Source organism: Hyla sarda, chromosome 4 (assembly GCF_029499605.1).
Source record: "Hyla sarda isolate aHylSar1 chromosome 4, aHylSar1.hap1, whole genome shotgun sequence".
Lineage (NCBI taxonomy): Eukaryota > Metazoa > Chordata > Amphibia > Anura > Hylidae > Hyla > Hyla sarda.
Genome location: NC_079192.1, coordinates 13,698,232 through 13,717,720, shown reverse-complemented (window position 1 = coordinate 13,717,720; position 19,489 = coordinate 13,698,232). Strand labels below are relative to the sequence as shown.

General features: G+C 46.2%; 1 protein-coding gene across 3 annotated transcripts in view; it reads right to left on the bottom strand.

Moving 5' to 3' along the window:
* Positions 1-15,457, bottom strand: part of PLD2 (phospholipase D2) — a 111,021-nt gene extending 95,564 nt beyond the window's left edge. Inside the window, exon 1 of one of the 3 annotated variants that reach the window (XM_056570031.1) lies at positions 15,436-15,457. The gene's annotated coding sequence lies outside the window, so the exon portion shown is untranslated. The other 2 variants (XM_056570030.1, XM_056570029.1) reach the window with 2 other exon arrangements.
* Positions 15,458-19,489: the final 4,032 nt, after the last annotated feature.

Genomic DNA, 19,489 nt, shown 5'->3' with positions numbered 1-19,489 from the left:
ATATATACACCTCTGCTATTCCTATACTGATAAGACACTACACCACCAATATATACAGCTCTGCTATTCCTATACTGATCACTGACACTACACCACCAATATATACAGCTCTGCTATTCCTCTACTGATCACAGACACTACACCACCAATATATACAGCTCTGCTATTCCTATACTGATCAGACACTACACCACCAATATATACAGCTCTGCTATTCCTATACTGATCACTGACACTACACCACCAATATATACAGCTCTGCTATTCCTATACTGATAAGACACTACACCACCAATATATACAGCTCTGCTATTCCTATACTGATCAGACATTACACCACCAATATATACAGCTCTGCTATTCCTATACTGATCAGACACTACACCACCAATATATACAGCTCTGCTATTCCTATACTGATCAGACACTACACCACCAATACATACAGACACTACACCAGCAGTCTTCAAACTGTGGCCCTCCAGCTGTTTCAAAACTGCAACTCCCAGCATGCCCGGACAGCCGTTGGCTGTCCGGGCATGCTGGGAATTGTAGTTTTGCAACAGCTGGAGGGCCACAGTTTAAAGACCACATCAATAAACAAAGCCACAATGTCCGCCTCTGCTATTTCTACATTAGTCATGGAGCGGACATCTGCAGCTCTGCTATTCCCAGTGATGTAGTCTGTGCAGGAATAGCAGAGCGGTGTAGAATGATACCGCACCACAAACTACTACAGACATCTCTGCTGTTCCTACAAAGCCCCTATTATTTCCTGCCATTCCCAGACACATCATGTGACCACTACAGCTCTGCTATTCCTGCCATTCCTAGACACGTCATGTGACCCCTACAGCTCTGCTATTCCTGCCATTCCCAGACACGTCATGTGACCACTACAGCTCTGCTATTCCTGCCATTCCCAGACACGTCATGTGACCACTACAGCTCTGCTATTCCTGCCATTCCTAGACACGTCATGTGACCACTACAGCTCTGCTATTCCTGCCATTCCCAGACACGTCATGTGACCCCTACAGCTCTGCTATTCCTGCCATTCCCAGACACGTCATGTGACCACTACAGCTCTGCTATTCCTGCCATTCCCAGACACGTCATGTGACCACTACAGCTCTGCTATTCCTGCCATTCCCAGACACGTCATGTGACCCCTACAGCTCTGCTATTCCTGCCATTCCCAGACATGTCATGTGACCCCTACAGCTCTGCTATTCCTGCCATTCCCAGACACGTCATGTGACCACTACAGCTCTGCTATTCCTGCCATTCCCAGACACGTCATGTGACCACTACAGCTCTGCTATTCCTGCCATTCCCAGACACGTCATGTGACCACTACAGCTCTGCTATTCCTGCCATTCCCAGACACGTCATGTGACCCCTACAGCTCTGCTATTCCTGCCATTCCCAGACACGTCATGTGACCACTACAGCTCTGCTATTCCTGCCATTCCCAGACACGTCATGTGACCACTACAGCTCTGCTATTCCTGCCATTCCCAGACACGTCATGTGACCCCTACAGCTCTGCTATTCCTGCCATTCCCAGACATGTCATGTGACCCCTACAGCTCTGCTATTCCTGCCATTCCCAGACACGTCATGTGACCACTACAGCTCTGCTATTCCTGCCATTCCCAGACACGTCATGTGACCACTACAGCTCTGCTATTCCTGCCATTCCCAGACACGTCATGTGACCACTACAGCTCTGCTATTCCTGCCATTCCCAGACACGTCATGTGACCCCTACAGCTCTGCTATTCCTGCCATTCCCAGACACGTCATGTGACCACTACAGCTCTGCTATTCCTGCCATTCCCAGACACGTCATGTGACCACTACAGCTCTGCTATTCCTGCCATTCCCAGACACGTCATGTGACCCCTACAGCTCTGCTATTCCTGCCATTCCCAGACATGTCATGTGACCCCTACAGCTCTGCTATTCCTGCCATTCCCAGACATGTCATGTGACCACTACAGCTCTGCTATTCCTGCAAACATGGCAGAACAAACACATTTCCCTCCACTGCGACAAACTTTACTTGTCTTATTTTATCGCTCTGCTACTCCATACAGATCCCTGATCTATCACACAGTCCGCTCTGCTGTTCCTGCGCAGACCTGTTCTCTCTGCAGTGCAGCAGTGATCAGAAGTCATCACACGCCGCTGCAGATACTACTACTACTACTACTACTACTACTACTACCACCACCATCCGGGGCTGCAGCCCCCCCCCCCCCCCCCCCCCCGGGCCCCCAGTCACCTCTGTTGCGGTTCTTCACTGCGACTCCATCCTGGAAACCAACACCGTCCTGTCAGCTCCGAAACCGCCCCTCCCTGTAATAGAGAGCAACGCCCAGACAGGGCGAGGAGAGACGCACAGCCACACACTACTACCAGGGCTGACACCTTTCCTGCAAGAAAAATACCGGCCATGCTAATTTGCATAATTAATTATATATGCGTGACATCACAGGATACACATGTGCGGGGGAAATTTTGTCCTATTCTGACCCCTATTACTATTTTATTTCTCCTTATTCGTCCTGTATGAGGATAATTTTTTTACGCCCCAATCTGTAGTTTTTAACAGAACCATTTTTGTTTTAATGGGACTTTTTGATCACTTTTTAAATTTTTTTTTTATTAAATTAGGAAGTTGCAGTTAGTTACTTACTACAACTCCCAGCATGCCCTGATACGGCCTGTGGCTCAGCAACTGCCCCAAACGAAAACTACAACTCCCAGCATGTTGGACTATATAGTAGTATACAGTATAGGTCAGTGTTTCCCAACCAGGGGGGCCTCCAGCTGTTTCATAACTACAACTCCCAGCATGTTGGACTATATAGTAGTATACAGTATAGGTCAGTGTTTCCCAACCAGGGGTGCCTCCAGCTGTTGCATAACTACAACTCCCAGCATGTTGGACTATATAGTATAGGTCAAGGTCTCCCAACCAAGGGTGCCTCCAGCTGTTGCAAAACTACAACTCCCAGCATGTTGGATTATATAGTAGTATATAGTATAAGTCAGTGTTTCCCAACCAGGGGAGCCTCCAGCTGTTGACAAACTACAACTCCCAGTGTATTGGACTATATAGTATAGGTCAGTGTTTCCCCAACCACAGAGCCTCCAGCTGTTGCAAAATATGTTGGACTATATAGTAGTGCCTCCAGGTGTCCAAGCATGGTGGTAGTTTTGCAACAGCTGGAGGCGCTCTGGTTGGGAAACACTGGTATAGTATATGGTATAACATTCCAGGAGTTGGAGGATTAGTGGGATAAATACCGACCACTGTATTGCCGATGTTTCCAATATAAAAATACCGTCCTGGTGGCCAAAATACCGTCCTGGTGGCCAAAACACCGTCCTGGTGGCCAAAACACAGTCCTGGTGGCCAAAACACAGTCCTGGTGGCCAAAACACAGTCCTGGTGGCCGCCCTATTATACCAGATGGAGCAGAGCTCAGCTACTTCTCATTCACGTCAGGATTTTGTATGTGAAAACATTATACGACCACATTGCTTGCCTAATCCCAGTGTTTCCCAACCAGGGTGCCTCCAGCTGTTGCAAAACTACAACTCCCACCATGCCCCGACAGCCCCCCCAGTAAGTAGATTGCCTCCTGTATTTAGGACCCCTGACGTACTTTGCCCCCCCCTATATATAGGACCCCTGACGTACTTTGCCCCCCCCTGTATATAGGACCCCGACGTAGTTTGCCCCCCCCCTGTATATAGGACCCCCGACGTACTTTGCCCCCCCCTGTATATAGGACCCCCGACGTACTTTGCCCCCCCTGTATATAGGACCCCCGACGTTCTTTGCCCCCCCCCTGTATATAGGACCCCCGACGTTCTTTGCCCCCCCCCTGTATATAGGACCCCCGACGTAGTTTGCCCCCCCCCCTGTATATAGGACACCCGACGTAGTTTGCCCCCCCGACGTAGTTTGCACCCCCTGTATATAGGACCCCCGACGTAGTTTGCCCCCCTGTATATAGGACCCCCGTCGTAGTTTGCACCCCCCCTGTATATAGGACCCCCGTCGTAGTTTGCACCCCCCCTGTATATAGGACCCCCGACGTAGTTTGCACCCCCCCTGTATATAGGACCCCCGACGTAGTTTGCACCCCCCCTGTATATAGGACCCCCGACGTAGTTTGCACCCCCCTGTATATAGGACCCCAACGTACTTTGCATCCCCCTGTATATAGGACCCCCGACGTAGTTTGCACCCCTGTATATAAGACCCCCAAAGTAGTTTGCCCCTCCTGTATATAGGACCCCCGACGTACTTGGCCCCCCCCCCCCCGTATATAGGACCCCCGACGTACTTTGCACCCCCCAGTATATAGGACCCCTGATGTAGTTTGCTCTCCCCCCTGTATATAGGACACCCGACGTACTTTGCCCCCCCCCCCTGTATATAGGACCCCCCTGTAGGTAGTTTGCCTTCTGTATATAGGTTGACCCCTGTAGGTAGTTTACTCCTTGTATATAGGACTCCCCGACATAGGATGCCCCCTGTATATAGGATGCCCCCTGTATATATAAGATGCCCCCAGTAGGTAGTTTTCCCCCTGTATATAGGACCCCCCTGTAGGTAGTTTGCCCCCTGTATATAGAACCCCCCTGTAGGTAGTTTGCCCCCTGTATATAGGACCCCCCTGTAGGTAGTTTGCCCCCTGTATATAGGACCCCCCTGTAGGTAGTTTGCCCCCTGTATATAGGACCCCCCTGTAGGTAGTTTGCCCCCTGTATATAGGACCCCCCTGTAGGTAGTTTGCCCCCTGTATATAGGACCCCCCTGTAGGTAGTTTGCCCCCTGTATCTAGGACCCCCCTGTAGGTAGTTTGCCCCCTGTATCTAGGACCCCCCTGTAGGTAGTTTGCCCCCTGTATATAGGACCCCCCTGTAGGTAGTTTGCCCCCTGTATATAGGACCCCCCTGTAGGTAGTTTGCCCCCTGTATATAGGACCCCCCTGTAGGTAGTTTGCCCCCTGTATATAGGACCCCCTGTAGGTAGTTTGCCCCCTGTATATAGGACCCCCCTGTAGGTAGTTTGCCCCCTGTATATAGGACCCCCCTGTAGGTAGTTTGCCCCCTGTATATAGGACCCCCCTGTAGGTAGTTTGCCCCCTGTATATAGGACCCCCCTGTAGGTAGTTTACCCCCTGTATATAGGACCCCCCTGTAGGTAGTTTACCCCCTGTATATAGGACCCCCCTGTAGGTAGTTTACCCCCTGTATATAGGACCCCCTGTATATAGGACCCCCCTGTATATAGGACCCCCCTGTAGGTAGTTTGCCCCCCTGTATATAGGACCCCCCTGTAGGTAGTTTACCCCCTGTATATAGTACCCCCCTGTAGGTAGTTTGCCCCCTGTATATAGGACCCCCCTGTAGGTAGGACCCCCCTGTAGGTAGTTTGCCCCCTGTATATAGAACCCCCCGTAGGTAGTTTGCCCCCTGTATATAGGACCCCCCTGTAGGTAGGACCCCCCTGTAGGTAGTTTGCCCCCTGTATATAGAACCCCCCGTAGGTAGTTTGCCCCCTGTATATAGGACCCCCCTGTAGGTAGTTTGCCCCCTGTATATAGGACCCCCCTGTAGGTAGTTTGCCCCCTGTATATAGGACCCCCCTGTAGGTAGTTTGCCCCCTGTATATAGGACCCCCCTGTAGGTAGTTTGCCCCCTGTATATAGGACCCCCCTGTAGGTAGTTTACCCCCTGTATATAGGACCCCCCTGTAGGTAGTTTACCCCCTGTATATAGGACCCCCCTGTAGGTAGTTTGCCCCCTGTATATAGGACCCCCCTGTAGGTAGTTTGCCCCCTGTATATAGGACCCCCTTGTAGGTAGTTTACCCCCTGTATGGGACCCCCCTGTAGGTAGTTTTCCCCTTTGTATATAGGATGCTTCCTATAAATAGGACCCTCCTGTAGGTAGCTTATAGGACCCCCCACCCCTGACAGTTTGCCCCCTGTACATAGGATGCCCCCCTGTAGGTAGTTTGCCTCCTGGAGGTAGTACCGTGTTAGTATTTTGCCCTCTGTATGTAGCCCCCTGTATATAGGCCCCCCACTGTAGGTAGTTTGCCTCATTTAGGGAAGACCCCTCTGTAGATAGCTTGTCCCTGTAGGTAGGAATCCCCATATGTGCCTTGCACCCTGTAAGTAGTTTCTGTCCACCCCTAATTTTCTTCCTGTAGGTAGGTCCTCCTGAACGTAGCTTGTACCGCTTGCCCCTGTAGGTAGCTTTCCACATGTAGGCAGAACCCACCTGTAAGTAGTTAGCCCCTTGTAGATCGGACCCTCCTATATGTAACTTGCCCCCTGAAGGTAGTTTCCCCCCACCCTGTATGTCAGACCCCTGTTGGTAGCTTTCTCCCTATAGATAGAACCCACCTGTAGGTAGCCCCCCTCCCGTATGTAGCTTGTACTCCATGACACATATATACCCAACCTACTCCCTACTCCAGAGCTTGGTCTATACATCCGATCACGGCTCAGTCCAGAGGTCATGTTGGGTTAGTAAATATTCTAATGTTATTCTCTACAGTTCTTCCTACTGTCAAAGTCCCTATGGTTCAGGGTCACTGCTCTCCTCCTGGTTGTCAGGGGGTTTCCGGGGTGCTGACATCTCATCACACCGCGGTTGGCGGGCCATCTTAAGACGCCCTCTACTTCTGGGCACTGCTCGTGGTTGGCGGCCCTTCTTAAGACGCCCTCTACTTCTGGGCACTGCTCGCGGTTGGCGGGCCATCTTAAGACGCCCTCTACTTCTGGGCACTGCTCGTGGTTGGCGGGCCATCTTAAGACGCCCTCTACTTCTGGGCACTGCTCATGGTTGGCGGGCCATCTTAAGACGCCCTCTACTTCTGGGCACTGCTCATGGTTGGCGGGCCATCTTAAGACGCCCTCTACTTCTGGGCACTGCTCATGGTTGGCGTACATCATGTCATGACTACTTTTCTGGTTACCACCATCTAGTCATAGTCTGTTTGATCTCCCGGTTACCATCTACAGCTCTACCCCTAACACACCCAGTTAGGGTTAAAGGGGTACTCTTCCCCTAGACATGTTTTCCCCTATCCAAAGGACCCCCGCGATCTCCCTGCCGCACCTGGTATTCGTTTAGAGCGGCGGGTGCAGTGCTGGAGGCTCGTGACGTCACGGCCGCGCCCCCTCAATGCAAGTCTTTGGAAGGGGGCGTGACAGCCGTCACACCCCCTCTAATAGACTTACATTGAGGGGGCACGGCTGAGCCTCCGCCCCGCATCGCCAGTCATCCGGCACAGAGTGAAGTTCCCTCCGTGCAAAAAATGAGCCAACCGGAGTCACTGACTGGGGTAGGCTTATTAAAGTGAATAGATTTCGGTGCTATTCCGGCTGGGGTACGGGAGCACCCGGTTTTCTCCTCCCCCAGCTGGGGAGGCAGCCATAGGCTGCAACCGTAATGTGAAATATCTGATCGGATTAAAGGGGTACTTCGCCTCTAGACATCTTCTCCCCTATCCGAAGCAATCTCCCTGCTGCATCCAGAGTTCGTTTAGAGCGTCGGGTGCAACGCCGAAGGCTCAGGACATCACGGATGTGCCGCGTTCGTGATGTCACAGCCACGCCCCCTCTATGCAAGTCTATGGGAGGGGACGTGATGGCCATAATGCCCCCTCCCATAGACTTGCATTGAGGGTGCATGGTGGCCGTGAGGTCAAAAGCCTCTGCCCCGCCAGTCACCAGGCACAGAGCAAAGTTCGCTCCGTGCACCAGATGTCTGGGGTGCTGCGACTGGATGTCTGGGGACCCCCGTGATCAGACATCTTATCCCCTATCCTTTGGATAGGGGATCAGATTCTAGGGGCGGAGTACCCCTTTAAAAGGGGTACTCCACTGGAAAAATTTTTTTTTTTTTTTTTAAATCAACTGGTGCCAGAAAGTTAAACCAATTTGTAAATTACTTCTATTAAAAAAAATCTTAATCCTTCTAGTACTTATCAGCTGCTGTATGCTCCACAGGAAGTTCTTTGCTTTTTGAATTTCCTTTCTTTCTGACCACAGTGCTCTCTGCTGACACCTCTGTCTATTTTAGGAGCAAATCCCTATAGCAAACCTATCCTTCTCTGGACAGTTCCCAAAATGGACAGAGGTGTCAGCAGAGAGCACTGTGGTCAGACAGAAAGGAAATTCCAAAAGAAAAGAACTTCCTGTGGAGCATATAGCGGCTGATAAGTACTGGAAGGATTAAGATTTTTTAATAGAAGTAATTTACTAATATGTTGAATAACTTTCTGGCACCCTTTAAGGAAGCCTTTTCATCAGATATGGAAGAGAGTAGCACGGTTCTTACTTTGGACGGAAACACCAGAATTAGCCCCATTGAAGAATATTTCGGCTAATACTTGGGCAGATCTGCTGTAAAGTCATCAGCCTTGGATTACTGCTATGGAAATACGGAGTTAATGACCTTACATAAAACTGCTTATTTAGCGGAAAGATCCACTTTAAGACGTAACGAGGAAACCACTTACAGTGACCTGAGAATTCATGGAGACGTAAGTGGATTATCAGTGGTGTCCAAGACAACTGCTGACCCCAGAGACTAGAAAGGTCACACAACATTTTAGGAACAGAATCAGAAGGGCAGGGGTGGTCCAGAAAGGTGGGTTTCCCCATTAACTGGTGGTCGGTCAAGACTCATGATGGACTCCAACCTGGAATACACAAAACACTACGTCCGCTTCTGAAGACCCTTGTAGCTTCTTCCACCATTGAGTTCATGGGGGATCTTAGCCAATCACACGTCTTCATGGTGGAATATGGATTGGGGCTCATATATAGATCAGAACATGTGGGGGAGAGTTGTTAAAGGGGTACTCCGGTGGAAACAACTTTTTTCAAATCAACTGGAGCCAGAAAGTTAACCCCTTAAGGACGAAGGGTTTTTCCGTTTTTGTATTTTCATTTTTTCCTCATCACCTTCTAAAAATCATAACCCTTTCAATTTAGCACATTAAATTCCATATTATGGCTTATTTTTTGCGCCACCAATTCTACTCTGCAGTGACATTAGTCATTTTACAAAAAATCCACGGCGAAACGGGAAAAAAATTGTGCGACAAAATTGAAGAAAAAATGTCATTTTGTAACTTTTGGGGGCTTCCGTTTCTACGCAGTGCATATTTCGGTAAAAATTACACCTTATCTTTATTCTGTAGGTCCATACGGTTAAAATGATCCCCTACTTATATAGATTTGATTTTGTCGCACTTCTGGAAAAAAATCTACATGCAGAAAAATGTATATGTTTAAAATTGTCATCTTCTGACCCCTATAACTTTCTTATTTTTCCGCGTATGGGCCGATATGAGGGCAAATTTTTTGCGCCGTGTTCTGAAGTTTTTATCTGTACCATTCTTTCGTATTGATCGGACTTTCTGATCGCTTTTTATTCATTTTTTTCATGATATAAAAAGTGACCAAAAATACGCTATTTTGGACTATGGAATTTTTTTACGCGTACGCCATTGACCGAGCAATTTAATTAACAATATATTTTTATAGTTCGGACATTTTCGCACGCGGTGATACCACATATGTTTATTTACACAGTTTTTTATATGGGAAAAGGGGGGTGATTCAAACTTTTGATAGGGAAGAGGTTAAATAATCTTTGTAAACTTTTTTTTTTTTCCACTTTCTTTTTTTCACTTTATTTTTGCAGTGTTAAAGCTCCCATAGGGACCTATAATACTGCACACACTGATCTCTTATACTGATCATTGTTATCCCATAGGGACCTATAACACTGCACACACTGATCTCTTATACTGATCATTGTTATCCCATAGGGACCTATAACACTGCACACACTGATCTCTTATACTGATCATTGTTATCCCATAGGGACCTATAACACTGCACACACTGATCTCTTATACTGATTATTGTTATCCCATAGGAACCTATAACACTGCACACACTGATCTCTTATACTGATCATTGTTATCCCATAGGGACCTATAACACTGCACACACTGATCTCTTATACTGATCATTATTATCCTATAGGGACCTATAATACTGCACACACTGATCTCTTATACTGATCATTGTTATCCCATAGGGACCTATAACACTGCACACACTGATCTCTTATACTGATCATTGTTATCCCATAGGGACCTATAATACTGCACACACTGATCTCTTATACTGATCATTGTTATCCCATAGGGACCTATAACACTGCACACACTGATCTCTTATACTGATCATTGTTATCCCATAGGGACCTATAACACTGCACACACTGATCTCTTATACTGATTATTGTTATCCCATAGGGACCTATAACACTGCACACACTGATCTCTTATACTGATTATTGTTATCCCATAGGGACCTATAACACTGCACACACTGATCTCTTATACTGATCATTGTTATCCCATAGGGACCTATAACACTGCACACACTGATCTCTTATACTGATCATTGTTATCCCATAGGGACCTATAACACTGCACACACTGATCTCTTATACTGATCATTGTTATCCCATAGGGACCTATAACACTGCACACACTGATCTCTTATACTGATCATTGTTATCCCATAGGGACCTATAACACTGCACACACTGATCTCTTATACTGATCATTGTTATCCCATAGGGACCTATAACACTGCACACACTGATCTCTTATACTGATCATTGTTATCCCATAGGGACCTATAACACTGCACACACTGATCTCTTATACTGATCATTGTTATCCCATAGGGACCTATAACACTGCACACACTGATCTTTTATACTGATCATTGTTATCCCATAGGGACCTATAACACTGCACACACTGATCTCTTATACCGATCATTGTTATCCCATAGGGACCTATAACACTGCACACACTGATCTCTTATACCGATCATTGTTATCCCATAGGGACCTATAGCACTGCACACACTGATCCCCTATGCTTATCCTTGCAGAGCCATAGCTTTGCACGGATCAGTCAGATAGGGGCTCGATTGCTCAAGCCTGTAGCTCAGGCTTGGAGCCATCAATCGAGGATCGGACGCCGCGGAGACAGGTAAGGAGACCTCCGCCTGCGCCCAGCTGATCCGAACATCGCTGATCTGTTTAAGTTTCCGGAGCCAGTTGATATGAAAAAAAATTGTTTTCCACCGGAGTACCCCTTTAAGGCTGGCATTAGAATTGAGATTTGTAGACGTATTGGCTAAGGGTTAAAGGGGTACTCCAGTGGAACTGGTGGCAGAAAGTTAAACATATTTGTAAATTACTTCTATTCAAAAATATTAATCCTTCCAGTACTTCTTAGCTGCTGAATACTACGGAGGAAATTCTTTTCTTTTTGCAACACAGTGCTCTCTGCTGACATCATGACCACAGTGCTCTCTGCTGACATCTCTGTCCATTTTAAGAAGTGTCCAGAGTAGGAGAAAATCCCCATAGCAAACATATGCTGCTCTGTACAGAGATGTCAGCAGAGAGCACTGTGCTCGTAATGTCAGCAGAGAGCTCTGTGTTCCAAAAAGAAAACAATTTCCTCTGTAGTATTCAGCAGCTAATAAGTACTGGAAGGATTAAGATTTTTTTAATAGAAGTAATTTACAAATCTGTTTAACTTTCTGGCACCAGTTGATTTAAAAAACATAAAAGTTTTCAACTGGATTACCCCTTTAAAAAGGGGTATCCAAAGGACGCTGGGACCCCCTCATTTTGCACAGGCCTTGTTAAAAACAAAATAAGCGATCTGATTGGTTGCTATGGGCAACTTTTTCTCTGCGCAGGTTTTGATAAATCTCTCCCCACGCCTTTTTTTTATTTTTTATGTTTTTGGCGCTGTTTTTTTTTCCGGCTTAAATGTGCAAAATTTATCAAAATGGCGCATAGACTTTGCACAAATATAAAATCCCCTCAGAACACATTATTTTTGCGCCTCTTTAAAAAAAAATAAAAAAATAAAAATAAGCGCAGTTAATAAACCTCGTCCGCGACATAGTCGGGAATGAATCGCTGCGTCTCACAGTCACTTTTCTCAACGTTGTATATTTGGAAAACTGCTAAATTTTTACGCAAAAACTAACTGCGCTAAAAAATAACCTGTCTTGTTCCGCTACGTGGTAATACTAAGTATATCTTCTGTATACACTCGTATGGGAAGCTATAAAGATAAGAGTGTTGTACATCGATAAGACTGAGATAATCAGGTAACAGCGGCGGATACAGCAGACGGGATATACACCTGGAGGAGCTATTGTATATAGATCAGGGAATCCACAGATTATATCACCATGTCATACATGTGAACATATCGGAAATTTAACTATGTAACAAATATTAGAGATGAGCGAACTTACAGTAAATTCGTCACGAACTTCTCAGCTCGGCGGTTGATGACTTTTCCTGCATAAATTAGTTCAGCTTTCCGGTGCTCAGGTGGGCTGGAAAAGGTGGATACTCTTTCCTAGGATTGTATCCACCTTTTCCAACCCACCGGAGCACCGGAAAGCTGAACTAATTTATGCAGGAAAAGTCATCAACTGCCAAGCCGAGAAGTTCGTGACGAATCGAATTTACTGTAAGTTCGCTCATCTCTAACAAATATATATATAGAATCTATCTATGTTACATATATCATATTATAGATCACCTGTACAGTCCCATGTCACACCTGTGTATATAGATCCCCTGTACACCCCATGTCACCCCTGTGTATATAGATCCCCTGTACAGTCCCATGTCACCCCTGTGTATATAGATCCCCTGTACAGTCCCATGTCACACCTGTGTATATAGATCCCCTGTACAGTCCCATGTCACACCTGTGTATATAGATCCCCTGTACAGTCCCATGTCACACCTGTGTATATAGATCCCCTGTACAGTCCCATGTCACACCTGTGTATATAGATCCCCTGTACACTCCCATGTCACACCTGTGTATATAGATCCCCTGTACACTCCCATGTCACACCTGTGTATATAGATCCCCTGTACACTCCCATGTCACACCTGTGTATATAGATCACCTGTACAGTCCCATGTCACCCCTATGTATAGAGTTCACCTGTACACCCCATGTCACACCTGTGTATATAGATCCCCTGTACACCCCCATGTCACCCCTGTGTATATAGATCCCCTGTACACCCCATGTCACCCCTGTGTATAGAGATCCCCTGTACACCCCCATGTCACCCCTGTGTATATAGATCCCCTGTACAGTCCCATGTCACACCTGTGTATATAGATCCCCTGTACACCCCCATGTCACACCTGTGTACATAGATCACCTGTACAGTCCCATGTCACACCTGTGTACATAGATCACCTGTGCAGTCCCATGTCACACCTGTGTATATAGATCCCCTGTACAGTCCCATGTCACACCTGTGTATATAGATCCCCTGTACAGTCCCATGTCACACCTGTGTATATAGATCCCCTGTACAGTCCCATGTCACACCTGTGTATATAGATCCCCTGTACAGTCCCATGTCACACCTGTGTATATAGATCCCCTGTACAGTCCCATGTCACACCTGTGTATATAGATCCCCTGTACAGTCCCATGTCACACCTGTGTATATTGATCACCTGTACAGTCCCATGTCACACCTGTGTATATAGATCCCCTGTACAGTCCCATGTCACACCTGTGTATATAGATCCCCTGTACAGTCCCATGTCACCCCTGTGTATATAGATCCCCTGTACACCCCATGTCACACCTGTGTATATTGATCCCCTGTACAGTCCCATGTCACCCCTGTGTATATAGATCCCCTGTACAGTCCCATGTCACACCTGTGTATATAGATCCCCTGTACAGTCCCATGTCACACCTGTGTATATAGATCCCCTGTACAGTCCCATGTCACACCTGTGTATATAGATCCCCTGTACAGTCCCATGTCACACCTGTGTATATAGATCCCCTGTACAGTCCCATGTCACACCTGTGTATATAGATCCCCTGTACAGTCCCATGTCACCCCTGTATATATAGATCCCCTGTACAGTCCCATGTCACCCCTGTGTATATAGATCCCCTGTACACCCCCATGTCACCCCTGTGTATATAGATCCCCTGTACACCCCATGTCACCCCTGTGTATATAGATCCCCTGTACAGTCCCATGTCACCCCTGTGTATATAGATCCCCTGTACAGTCCCATGTCACACCTGTGTATATAGATCCCCTGTACAGTCCCATGTCACACCTGTGTATATAGATCCCCTGTACAGTCCCATGTCACACCTGTGTATATAGATCCCCTGTACAGTCCCATGTCACACCTGTGTATATAGATCCCCTGTACACCCCATGTCACCCCTGTGTATATAGATCCCCTGTACAGTCCCATGTCACACCTGTGTATATAGATCCCCTGTACAGTCCCATGTCACACCTGTGTATATAGATCCCCTGTACAGTCCCATGTCACACCTGTGTATATAGATCCCCTGTACAGTCCCATGTCACACCTGTGTATATAGATCCCCTGTACAGTCCCATGTCACACCTGTGTATATAGATCCCCTGTACACACACACACACACACCTCCCCTGTACACACACACACACATCTCCCCTGTACACACACACACATATCTCCCCAGTACACACATATCTCCCCAGTACACACATATCTCCCCAGTACACACATACACATATCTCCCCTGTACACACACACACACACACACACCTCCCCAGTACACACATCTCCCCTGTACACACACACACACACACACACACACATCTCCCCTGTACACACACACACACACACACACACACATCTCACCTGTACACACACACACACACACACACACACATCTCACCTGTACACATATACATCTCATCTGTACACACACACATACATCTCACCTGCGCACACACACACACACACACACACACACACCTCACCTGTAAACACACACACACACACACACACACACATCTCACCTGTACACACACACACACATCTCACCTGTACACACACACACACACACACATCTCACCTGTACACATATACATCTCACCTGTACACACACACATACATCTCACCTGTACACACATACATCTCACCTGTACACACATACATCTCCCCTGTATACACACACATACATCTCACCTGTACACACATACATCTCACCTGTACACACACATACATCTCACCTGTACACACACATACATACATACATCTCACCTGTACACACATACATCTCACCTGTACATACATACATCTCACCTGTACACACACATCTCACCTGCACATATCAGATTCCCCCGGGACGCTGAGGGTACATATACAGTGCTGGTTACAGGACACGTTTATATCATCACCACATGTGAGTACAACAGGTACCTGTCTTCTGTGCACTCTCACTTCCTGCAGATGACACACCTCCACCCTGTCCTCTCCAGATCTATTCACACCTCCTCCCAAATCTGTAGGAGAGCGAAGCTCCACCTTATCCTCCCACTAACCCTGTCTTCCCCAAATCTCTACCAGTGCAGGACTCCACCCTGCCCTCCCCAAATCTCTACCAGTGCAGGACTCCACCCTGCCCTCCCCAAATCTCTACCAGTGCATAACCCCACCCGAACCCTAGATACTCTCCAGATGACATCACAACTTGTCGCAGCCCTGTGCAGCACTCCCCCATATCTCCACCCCGCAGTCATGATCCGGGGCTCCACACACTTGTGCCTGAACAGCAGCCGCTCAGTGTGATCCTCTGCATGGCAGCTTTACACCCTCTTCCAAATTATAATGAAAATTATGTTTCTCATTTACCTAAACAATTGATGTAAATAACAGTCAGCATAATTCTCATGTTATCATGTATTAAAAGAACAATTCACATTTTATTGAACAAACCTCCTTAACCCCTTAAGGAACCAGCCCAAATATACCTTAAGGACCCGGCCATTTTCTGAACATCTGACCTCTGTCACTTTAAACATTAATAACTCTGGGATGCTTTTACCTTTCATTCTGATTCCAAGATTGTTTTTTCGTGACATATTCTACTTTATGTTAGTGGTAAAATTTTGTCGATACTTGCATCATTTCTTGGTGAAAAAATCCAAAATTTGATGAAAAAATTGAAAATTTAGCATTTTTTTTACTTTGCTTATAAAGGAAAATGGATATTCCAAATAAATTATACATTGATTCACATATAAAATATGTCTACTTTATATTTCCATCATAAAGTTGACGTGTTTTTACTTTTGGAAGACATCAGAGGGCTTCAAAGTTCAGCAGCAATTTTCCAATTTTTCACAAAATTTTAAAAATCGGAATTTTTCAGGGACCAGTTCAATTTTGAAGTGGATTTGAAGGGCCTTCATATTAGAAATACCCCACAAATGACCCCATTATAAAACTGCACCCCTCAAAGTATTCAAAATGACATTTAGTAAGTGTGTTAACCCTTTAGGTGTTTCACAGGAATAGCAGCAAAGTGAAGGAGAAAATTCAAAATCTTCATTTTTTTACACTCGCATGTTCTTGTAGACCCAGTTTTTGAATTTTTACAAGGGGTAATATATGAAAAATCTCCCCAAAATTTGTAACCCAATTTCTCTCGAGTAAGGAAATACCTCATATGTGTATGTCAAGTGTTCGGCGGGTGCACTAGAGGGCTCAGAAGGGAAGGAGCGACAATGGGATTTTGAAGAGGGAATTTTGCTGAAATGGTTTTTGGGGGGCATGTCACATTTAGGGAGCCCCTATGGTGCCAGAACAGCAGAAAACCCTGACATGGCATACCATTTTGGAAACTAGACCCCTCAAGGCACGTAACAAGGGGTCCAGTGAGCCTTAACACCCCACAGGTGTTTGACGACTTTTCATTAAAGTCGGATGTGTAAATGAAAAAAAAATATTTTTCACTAAAGTGCAGTTTCCCCCCCAAATTTACCATTTTTACAAAGGGTAATGGGAGAAAATGCCCCACCAAATTTGTAACCCCATCTCTTCTGAGTATGGAAATACCCCATGTTAGGACGTAAAATGCTCTGCGGGCGAACTACAATGCTCAGAAGAGAAGGAGTCACATTTGGCTTTTTGAAAGCAACTTTTGCTGAAATGTTTTTTTGGGGGCATGTCGCATTTAGGAAGCCCCTGTGGTGCCAGAACAGCAAAAAATACCCACATGGCATACTATTTTGGAAACTACACCCCTCAAGGAACGTAACAAGGGGTCCGCTGAGCCTTAACACCCCACAGGTGTTTGACGACTTTTCGTTAAAGTTGGATGTGTAAATGAAAAAAAAATTTTTTTTTACTAAAATGCAGTTTTCCCCCTAAATTTTACATTTTTACAAGGGGTAATAGGAGAAAATGACCCCCAAAATTTGTAACCTCATTTCTTCTGAGTATGGAAATACCCCATGTTAGGACGTAAAATGCTCTGCTGGCGAACTACAATGCTCAGAAGAGGAGGAGCGCCATTGAGCTTTTGGAAAGAGAATTCGTTTGGAATGGTAGTCAGGGGCCATGTGCGTTTACAAAGCCCCCCCTTGTGCCAGAACAGTGGACCCCCCACATGTAACCCAATTTTGGAAACTACACCCCTCAGAGAATTTAATAAGGGGTGCAGTGAGTATTTACACCCCACAGATCTTTGGAACAGTGGGCTGTGCAAATGAAAAATTTAATTTTTCATTTTTACGGACCACTGTTCCAAAAATCTGTCAGACACCTGTGGGGCGTAAATTCTCAATGTACCCCTTATTACATTACGTGAGGGGTGTAGTTTCCAAAATGGGGTCACATGTGTTGGGGGTCCATTGTTCTGGCACTATGGGGGCTTTGTAAACACATGTGGCCTTCAGTTCCGGACAAATTTTCTCTACAAAATCCCAATGGCGCTCCTTCTCTTCTGAGCATTGTAGTTCGCCCGCAGAGCACTTTAAATTCACATATGGGGTATGTTCTTACTCAGAAGAGATGGGGTTACAAATTTGGGGGGGCTTTTTTCCTATTTTCCCTTGTTAAAATTTAGGGTAACACCAGCATTTTAGCGAAAAAATATAATTTTTTTCATTTTCCCATCCAACTTTGAAAATTCGTCAAACACCTGTGGGGTGTTCAGGCTCACTATACCCCTTGTCACGTTCGGTGAGGGGTGTAGTTTCCAAAATGGGGTCACATGTGGGTATTTTTATTTTTTTTGCGTTTGTCAGAACCGCTGTAAAATCAGCCACCCCTGTGCAAATCACCAATTTATGCCTCAAATGTACATGGTGCACTCTCACTCCTGAGCCTTGTTGTGCGCCCGCAGAGCATTTTACGCCTACATGTGGGGTATTTCTGTACTCAGGAGGAATTGTGTTACAAATTTTGTGGGTCTTTTTTTCCTTTTACCGCTTGTGGAAATAAAAAGTATGGGGCAACACCATCATGTTAGTGTAAATTTTTCTTATTTTTTTACACTAACAGGCTGGTGTAGCCCCCAACTTTTCCTTTTCACAAGCGGTAAAAGGAAAAAAAAAAAAATTTGTAGTGCAATTTCTCCCGAGTACGGAGATACCCCATATATGGCCCTAAACTGTTTCCTTGAAATACGACAGGGCTCCGAAATAAGAGAGCACCATGCGCATTTGAGGACTAAATTAGGGATTGCATAGGGGTGGACATAGGGGTATTCTACGCCAGTGATTCCCAAACAGGGTGCCTCCAGCTGTTGCTAAACTCCCAGCATGCCTGGACAGTCAGTGGCTGTCCGGAAATGCTGGGAGTTGTTGTTTTGCAACAGCTGGAGGCTCCGTTTTGGAAACCCTGCCGTACAAGACGTTTTAAATTGTTTATTGGGGGGGGCAGTGTAAGGGGGTGTATATGTTGTGTTTTACCCTTTATTATGTGTTAGTGTAATGTAGTGTTTTTAGGGTACATTCGCACTGTCAGGTTACGGTGAGTTTCCCGCTAGGAGTTTGCGCTGCCGCAAAAAAATTTGCCGCAGCCCAAACTTGAAGCAGGAAATTTACTGTAAACCTGCCTGTGTGAATGTACCCTGTACGTTCACATGGAATGGCAAACCTCCAGCTGTTTCAAATCTACAACTCCCAGCATGTACTGACAGACCGTGCATGCTGGGAGTTGTACTTTTGCAACAGCTGGAGGCACACTGGTTGGAAAACCTTCAGTTAGGTTCTGTTACCTAACTCAATATTTTCCAACCAGTGTGCCTCCAGCTGTTGCAAAACTACAACTCCCAGCATGTACTAATCACCGAAGGGCATGCTGGGAGATGTAGTTATGCAACAGCTGGAGGTACCCAACTACAACTCCCAGCATGCCGAGACAGCTGATTGCTTTCTGGGCATGCTGGGAATTGCAGTTTTGCAACATCTGGAGAGCTACAGTTTTTAGACCACTGCACAGTGATCTCCAAACTGTGGACCTCCAG